Genomic DNA, 9,052 nt, shown 5'->3' on the forward strand with positions numbered 1-9,052 from the left:
GACACCTACATCTCATTAGAGGTGCGTCCTTCATTAAGCTTCCTTAATGAATCTGGATGTCATCTGTGGGAGCTGCTTTCCAGACACTGATTCATCCCGTTGAAGGTGGCGTTGACTCCTGGGGGGGCTGTGACCACCCGGAGCCCGATTCAGCCAGGGATTGATCAGGAGAAGCTGCCAGAAGCTTCCCCCATGTCCAGCAAAACCACAGCCCATGGGAAGGACCCACGCTGGAGCAATTCTTGGAGGACTGTCTGCCATCGGGGGACCCCACGCTGGAGCAGTTTGTGGAGGACTGTCTGCCATGGGAGGACCCTAGGCTGGAGCAGGGGAAGAGTGTGAGGAGTCCTCCCCTGGGGAGGAAGGAGCGGCAGAGACAGCATGTGAAGAATGGACCCTGACCCCCATTCCCTGTCCCCCTGCACTGCTGGGGGGGAGGAGGTAGAGAAATCAGGAGTAAAATTAATCTCAGGAAGAAGGGAGGGATGGGGGCAAGGTGTTTTAAGATTCAGGGTTTTTTTGTTCTCTCCTCCTCTGATTTGACTGGTAATAAATTAAACTAATTTCCCCAAGCTGAGTCTGGTTTGCCCACAATGGCAACTGGCGAATGATCTCTCCCTGTCCTTATCCTGACCCACGAGCCTCATGATATATTTTTCTCTCCCCTGTCCAGCTGAGGAGGGGAGTGATAGAGCAGGTTGGTGGGCACCCGGCATCCAGCCAAGGTCGACCCATCACACATGTAAATCAGAAACCACCCCCTGGGGATTCCTGCCATGTTCGTTTGAGCAGGGGATCGTTAAATATAATGCATGCATGCGGCAGAGAGCTCTAACGATAGAGCACTGCTTCCTTCCAGCTGCCTGCTTCATCTTGATCAGACCCCTTGCGTGACGTTTGTGTTTATTTAGAGATCACATTAATTCTGGAACACCTTGCTGGTTACTTCTTAATGCTGTGCTGGGGGTAGGTCAGGCCCCACCTGGGTTTCTCCCTTGATGGGTGCTTCAGCAGCAGAAGTCAAAACCACCACCGAGACATTTCAAAATCAGGAAGTGTTCACCAGTCCTTATCAAAGTGACTTTAAACTTCCCTGGACTTTACACCCACGACGTGCCGTGATGCACTTGCTCCAGAGGGGCTCCAGAAGGCTTCTAAAAATAAAGTATGTTATGCTTGGACTCAATAATTGTAGCAAAAAATACCATAGAGAAGCACCTTACACCATAGGCATGGAGGGATATTATAAAACTGGGCTTCACGGGTTAAATACACGGGGCTCATCTTTGCAGAGCTTATATAGGGTCAGTTTTCTGCTTATAGAAAATGTATAGCACCAAGCACATAACCATTCCAGCTGCGGTAAAAATCCTCCGGAGCTGTATTTCCCTGCAGCTCAGCCTCGTATGCAAATGCCCATGGATTCCTCTGTTCCAGGATAGATGAGACTGTCACATACTTGAGTTCAAAATACTCACAAAGTACTAATAATTGCCAAACGTGATTGATAGCCTGCTTGTAATGTGTCTGTTTAAGCAATAAGTTTCACATTTACAACTCAGGTGCTTAGAATTCCTGTCTCCTGCGGCTGCAATAAAGAACTGATAAGCCATGCGGAGATTTTTTTTCACAAAATACATAAGCCTGAAAAATAGATAGGTGAGCTTTATAAAGCTGTGCTGGGAGGAGATTCTGATCCATGTGGTTGCACAGGTGGACAGGCATCGGATATCCTCTGATCCTAAAAAGGGAAAGGTTTCAGGGGGAATCGAGGATGGTGAAGAACAGATTATATTGACCCTGGCAGAGCCACACGGCACGGCTGGCAGGATGAAGAGGTGCTGCAAGTGAGGAGCACGGCGTCCTGGCTGATGAGGGGAGCTGGGCGAGGGCGTTGGACGATGGTACAGGGTCTGCAGGGTGTTACAGGTGAGGGCTGCTGGGTGTCCGCAGGGTCGTGGAAGAGCAGAAGTGCACTGGGTATAGTTACAGGGAGAGGGGCAGGGCTGTACGACAGGGATAAACCAGCCAGGTGGTGGCTGAGCTGTGGGAAGAATCTAGAAGTGCACTGGATTTATTTTCTTCTTATTATTATATTTTATTATTCATTTTTGAGCAGGGATTCATGAGCTGATCTGGTTGGACATCTTGCATCAGGGTTCATGGAAGGCTCTGTGAGGCGCGGTGGATGGCTACGGTAGCTCACCCCAGCAATACGAGCACTTTGCTGGACCTCAGGCATCCTCTCTCTTCTCATACCTCTCCCTCGCTTGTCCAAGCCGCAGCTGTATGCCATGATGGTCCAACACCCTGGAAGGGGTCAGCAGAGCCGAGGCACCACGTACAACACGAATCCTGGGCCTGACGAACAGCCGAGACCACCGCTACACAAATTCCTTCAGCTGTTTTGTGTGAGGGTGGCTGCAAAGATGCTTGATGCTCTCTGAGCTGGAAAGGTGACCCTCAGTGCCCAGCTCTCCCTACGGACCCTGTTTACCATTTACAGGGATGCAGACCCCACAGTCCTCACTGCCTGCAAAAATATTTGATATGTTTTTTTACCCTAATGATCCACAGAGTTTAACACAGTCCCTTGTGCTTTTTTGCAGCTGGATCCCTTATTTCCCATGCTCACACACTGAAACACCCTTCTCTGCGTGCTCCCCAAATCAGTATGCAAGGCAGCGAGTCCTCCAACGCGGGATCACCTTCTGTCTGAGCCACCCGCGCCCCAGGGTAACTAGCCAAATATTTGCCTTTTCCCCGTTCCTTTCCTTGCAGCGAAGCTGGAAGGTTGTCGAATTAATTTCCCCGTGGCTGCTCTATCTCATGTGGTTTTGACTCAAGGTGCTACACGAATGTATATAAAACCTGGTGCATGAGGCTGTGTTAAATTGCCAAGGTTAGCCTCCTGCTCAGGGGAATAGCCCGGCCACTTAGAAAACTGCCTGTCCAAGCTATGCTGGGATGGCAGCGGCACTCTCAATTCACCGCCCACTTGATTTCAGATTAATTTCCCTGAGCAGACAAACCCGAAGTGACAGGAATTAGGAAGAAATTCCTCTGCAGGCAGAGGATAATAGGTGAAATTTCATTTCATTTTCCTCTGCAGCAGCTGCTGCCGGTCCCTGCCGGGGGCCGATTAGACAAGGCAGAGATGGGATCTGTTATGGCCATCCCACTCTTACCGGGTGACCTTGCTCTCCGACACCTGGGATTTGGCTGCTGAAGGGGACATGTCCTTGGTCCTTGCTGGTGGTGGGAGATGCTCCGTGAGCCCTGCTAACCTCCCTATGCCCCACTGCCTGCTCATCCAGGGAAATCATGGAATCACAAATGGTTTGGTGTGGAAGGGACCTTTGAAGACCATCTAGTCCAATCCCCAGTCATGGGCAGGGACATCTTCCACCACATCAGCCCCATCCAACCTGACCTTGAACACTTCCAATGACGGGGCATCCACAGCTTCTCTGGGCCACCCATTCCCATGTCTCACCACCCTCATCATAAAACATTTCTTCCTTATGTCCACTCTAAATTTACCCTCTTGCAGTTTAAAACCCCTGCCCCTTGTCCTGCCGCTACAGACCCTGGTAAAAAGTCTCTCTCCATCCCTGCCTTTGCAAAATCCAGCCAAGAAACCACCAACGCCGAGTCCTCTGGGTCGTGTGCTCGTCTCACCTGCTCTGGCTGCCCTCACCTCGCCACTAGTGCTAATTACAGACAGCACTCGGCCTTATGCCCACTTTGCCCATTGCTGTCACCCTCTGGAGCGGGCAGGTCCCTGGGGCTGGCACCCGTGGAGCTTTGCTCTCTGCCCAAACCCAACCCCGCTCCCAGCTGCCTCAAGCGTTTCTTCCTGAAAATGTGTGCCACCTAGTGCACACTCAGCCGTGTGGCAGCCGAAAATGTGCTCCATCCCTCTGGAGGTCCCTCAGGCCACCCCTGAAGCTGGAGGTTTTCTGGATCAGCTTGGAAGAAGCGTCAGGCTTGGGCATGGCATCTCCATCCCACATCCACCCCATCTGTCTCCTCAGTCTGTCTGTCCCCATGCAGGGCACCACCTCTCAATCGCACGCTTCGGCACGGTTCGAGCTAGCTGGCCTTTATTTAAAAGCCCTTAAGCTGCGGCTGCAGCAGTCCCATCTAACACCAGCGATGCTTCAGCAGAAGCAGGCTGCCTGTATTCCCCGATGCTGGCAGATGTGGGCAGAGAAGCCACCAAGGGTTGGTCCCAAGGGACACATCATAAATAAGTGGCTGTTGTCCCTTAGGGTCCCACTGCAGGGAGCCCAGTGTATGGTGAGGTTTCACCTAGAGGGGTAATGTCAGAGAGGGGACACAGAAGAGGGAGGGAGTTACAGGTGTACCCAAAGCTAATGGTCCACAGCCGAGTGCCTTTGCTGTGACCGACCCCAGGGACCCAGCTCCCTGTTTCCCACCCCCTTGTCCATGCTACAGTCCCTGCCTGCTCCTCCACAGCTCTGGATGCCGTCCGGAGCCCATGCCTGGATCGGCTGGCCCTCCACAGAGACGCCTGTCAGCACCGTGTCCTTGGGCTGCTCTTCCTCACCTGGCTGGGGTCCTTTCTGCAGCACATTGCTCAGGAAGCAGATTACTGGGAGGAACAAAGGTGATTTTGTCCGGGGAGGGGATGGGTACCTCTCCCTGAGCTCCAGCTTGCTGCAGCCAAGGACAATGCTGAGCCTCTCTGGGGGCTGCGGCTGCCCTTTCCGCAGCCCTGCCCTTCCTTTGGCACTTACCAGCTGCCAGAAAATACATTAAAATTAGCACTTGGGTTACCAAAATGCACAGAGGTATGCTAGGAGCACGGCTCCAGCTGCACCAAGGCTTGATGCCAGCACAGGGGAACTGAAACACTCCCGTGCTGCACTTACATCTTTCCCTTCTCCCAAGGTGGCTGGTTTGGGGTGTGGGAGCTCCTCTCCTAGGACCCCACATCGCAGGGTCCCATTTGCTGCCCATGCCCTGGCATGGGAAGGCATGGAAGGAGGGGAGGCTCCATCCAGCAGCAGGCACAGCATCCTCCGTGCTGGTGCTCTCCAAAGCACAGGCGGCAGTGGGAAGGAAACTGGTAAGTACCCAGTGATTTAGCTCAGCAATCAGCTGGGGAAACCTGCCGTTCATTATAAGCCAGCTAATGGCTCACAACAGCAGATTGGTGTCCTGAGGAATAGCCCCATCTTTTCCTCCTGCTAGCAAAAAGATGCCTTTGGTTTTCCTTGTGGCTTTTTTATATTGCACCAGCCCCTTCTTCTGAATCATCAACATATTTCCTGGCAATGGCGTAGTATGTACAAATGAGTTTCTCTCTCCTCTCTGTATTTTCCCAGCTAATTGAAAAGGGAAGCCCTCTTTTTGTTGTTTGGTTTTTTTTTTTTCCTGGAGGCTCTGTGTTTTCTGCAGATTTGCGAGTCGCTATTTTGCCCCAGCTTCCACCCATGACCAAGCTGCTGCCATAAAAGAGATTTGGTGAGAGCTGCTGTAGATGCCACCCACCCTGTTGCCGCAGGACGCTTGGAGCAGATGCTGCTCGTGGCACATTTCAGATGCTGAGCGGAGGTGGGCATGGCCCTGCTTAGCCCTGACCTCTCCAGCAGCTCCCATGAGCATCACCGATGTCCCTGGGTGAGTAGGCAGCAGGACCGTCACGAAGGACAAAAAGAGCTTTTTTTTCCTGGCAAACAAGAGAACAGCCCTGCTGCCCTGTGGAATTTTATAATTAGCCTTTCTTATGTTGTGGCTGTTCCTTGAATAAGGCTGGCTGTGTTTCCTCTTCTTCAGAGCAGCGTAAGCCCGTAGCCTGACACTGCCAAGCCACTCAAAGCACATGCAGTAACGGTGTAGACATGGAAAACATCTGAGATGCTGCTCAAATGGCCTGAGAAATCATGGACGGGTTGGAGAGCATCTTTGGGCTGCTGACCTTACCCCTGCGTGTTTGCATTTAGGGGGGCTTACGTTCCTGGTGTTCAAAGTCTGGATGCAGATCGATGCTGAGGTTGATGATTTCCAGCCCGTGGGCCCTGGCAGCTAGCCAGGACGGCAGAGACTTTGTCAAAGTTTAGGCAAAACAGACTTAAAAGGCGCCTTTGAAACTTGCATTTGCGAGCTGACTAATTAGAACTTTGCTGCTACTGGGAAATAAAAGCTAAATGCCTAATTGCTAATTACTGAATCCCTACAAGAAAGTAACGGCAGATGGGTAACCGTGCAGTTAGCGACAGTTGTAGCCAGAGCCTGATTTGTACTGAGTTAAAACATGAAGCCCAGGCGTTTAAGGGCATTTAAGGGTCTGGGCTTTGTAGGAGCAAATGAGCAATCCAGCAGCAAGAGTAACGAGGCCACTGCTGCCTCCCGTGAAAGCGAGGGCAGGAATCCTGATCATAAGATCGACTTGTTCAAAGCCAAAAGCATGCCAGACTCCTAAAATGGCTGGGGAGCTTAAGAATTCACAAAACTGGGAAAACCAGCATGTTTGGGGGCCTTTTTCCACTGCCTTCAAGGCTGCTGAGACCCAAGAGTCTCACGTTGTCAGGCTTTTACCTACAATGACAGTTAAAATGGTGAAAAAAGGCTATAACGGTTAAAATGGTGAAAAAAGGCTATAACGGTTAAAAATGGTTAAACGCACATTTCCTTTCAAAATAAAGAGAGTTGCCCCGGTCGGGAGCTGAAGGAGGTGGCATGACCGTGTAGCCGATGAGGTGATGGAGGTGGATGGGAAAGGTTTCCAGCCCCAGGGTGCGGGCTGAGGTTGCAGCGATGTGGCAGGTCTCTCTAATGCCCTCAGCAGAGCTGCCTTGGATAGCCGGGCAGGAAAAATCCTGAAAAAAAAGGAGCTCTGAAGGCAATTCCTTGCCCAGGAACAGGCAGAGAGGACCATGGTTTGCAGGAGGAGCAGGGCCCTGGGCAAGTGGTCCCCAGGTCCCCAGGGCAGGGCAGGAGGCTTGGGACTGTCCCCTCCCGCTGTGTCCCGATGCTGGCTCAGGCATCGACAGAAATATTTCCAGCCAGCTGGTTATTGCTGGCTTCCTCTCCAGGTGGGCATTCAGGAAGCCGAGGAGGGAGGTGGGAAGGAGCGGAAAAGCCCAAATCCTCTGAAAGAGCTTCTGCCTTCCCCGGAGGCTCTGCCAGCACCCAATTTAAGGATGAGTCCCTGCCTGCCTTCCTGAAACCCGAGCCATTCCCTCCCTGCCATGTCTCCTTAGAGGTCTTCCCTCTCTTCCTCCCTCTCTCCTTCTTCTGCCTCTTCTTCCCACTCCTCCTCCTCCTCCTCCTCCCTCTCTTTCTCCTTTGCTTTCGGGATGATCTGCCCCAGGACGGGATGCAGGGCTGCTGCCCTGTGCTAGGGCTGTAACCCAGCCAGCAGCAGCCACCCCCTGGCCCCAAAGGTGCAAAGAGATGATGGGCTGGAGCTATTTGGTTGATGGATAAGATCCTTTTTCTCTTTCTTCTTCTTCTTTTTTTTTTTTTTTTTTTTCTGATTTACTAAGCAAAATCTCACCTAAAGAAAAAATTCCTGCCTTATCCCCATCACCTCTCTCCTGGCATAAGAGGGAATATTCATTTCAACAATTTTTTTTTTAATTTTTAACTAATTAGCCAGCTCTTTACTTCAAAAGAGAATATTTATTTGTGGGATTCAATATACCCATCGTTATACTGGGAAGAAAATACCAAACAGGTATGTGGATTTATGATGCTTTTCTTTAGGTCAGCACGGTAATTACAAATAACGAGCTGACAGGGCGGTGGTGGCTGAAAGGCTGTAAGTTCTCATTAAGTTGTTCGAATAATTGAAAAGTAGAAGTGAGAGCTAGAGAGGAGGGGGGGGGTCAGTCCAGCTGTGGCCAAGGGGGACCGAAGGGGACCAAAGGGGGACTGAAGGGGACCAAAGGGAGGCTGAAGGGGGACCAAAGGAGACTGAAGGGGGACCAAAGGGGGACCAAAGGGGGACCAAAAGGGGACCAAAGGGGACTGAAGGGGGACCGACGGGGACCAAAGAGGACCAAAGGGGGACAGAAGGGGACCAAAGGACCCACAGGGTCTCATGTCCAGGCGTGAGGAGGGAGTTTTCACCAAGGAAAAAGAGCTGGTTGGATGCAGTGTGTCTGTTGTGGCGTGGTTATTTGGGGTAAAAGCAGGGACTTCCTGTGCCCTGCGTTCGAGCCCCGCTCCTACCCTCTAAGGTTTGCACTGGGCGCTGTGGCCAGCGCTCATGCAGGATGGGGGCCGGTGCGGGGTACGCTGCTTCTTCCATTGGGCATGTGGTAGTGGGGTGTTTTACAAGACACCTAACAGCTTGGAAGCCTTGAGTTTGAAGGCACTTTGGGAAACGTACATTCAGCAACCCTCTGAAAGGGATGCTGTGCTTTGCTACAGTGCCACAATGGCTTGTTATGGCTTAAAAGCAGTTTTTAATCTATTGGCATTCTCAAAGGGCTCCTCGGTGCAAGGAAAGGGGTTCAGTTTGCAGCCAAACCCCCAGCATTGGGGTGAGGATGGAGAATCAGGTGGGAAAAGCACAGACAGAGGGGGAAAGTCGGGTTTTTGCCTTCTGGGGGTTGGCCGTGGCACAGCGTTGCAGCGGTTAATACCTGCTGCCACCCTGCCAGGGTGCAGGAACGTGCTGGCTCCAGCACAAAAGTGGCCCACGATGACAAGGTCCCCGAGAGCAGGACATGATGCGGGGGCCTGACTGGGACAGGGCAGCGGAGGGGCTGTCTGTCAGCCGTGCCCCACCGGAGAGCAGGGAGGGCCGGCGGGACAAAAGGCAACATTATTTGGTGCTGCAGGAGGGATGAATGGCGTATTGAGAAACACCACCTCAGGGACGAGATTGATTTTCATCCCCCGGCAGCGAGCCGTCTGTCTGCTGGCGGGTCTCCTCCGGGGCTTGGTCAGCAGGAGCTGAGTGGTGAGAGCAGGGTGGTGTAATGGGGCCGTATCCCATCCACGGTGGCTCCAACCTGCACCTCCAGTGCTGTGCCACTATCTCTTGCCAGTGCACACAAAAAACTTTGGTCTA

The sequence above is a fragment of the Egretta garzetta genome, unplaced genomic scaffold (genome assembly GCF_000687185.1).
Source record: "Egretta garzetta isolate BGI_Z169 unplaced genomic scaffold, ASM68718v1 scaffold108, whole genome shotgun sequence".
NCBI classification, from domain to species: domain Eukaryota; kingdom Metazoa; phylum Chordata; class Aves; order Pelecaniformes; family Ardeidae; genus Egretta; species Egretta garzetta.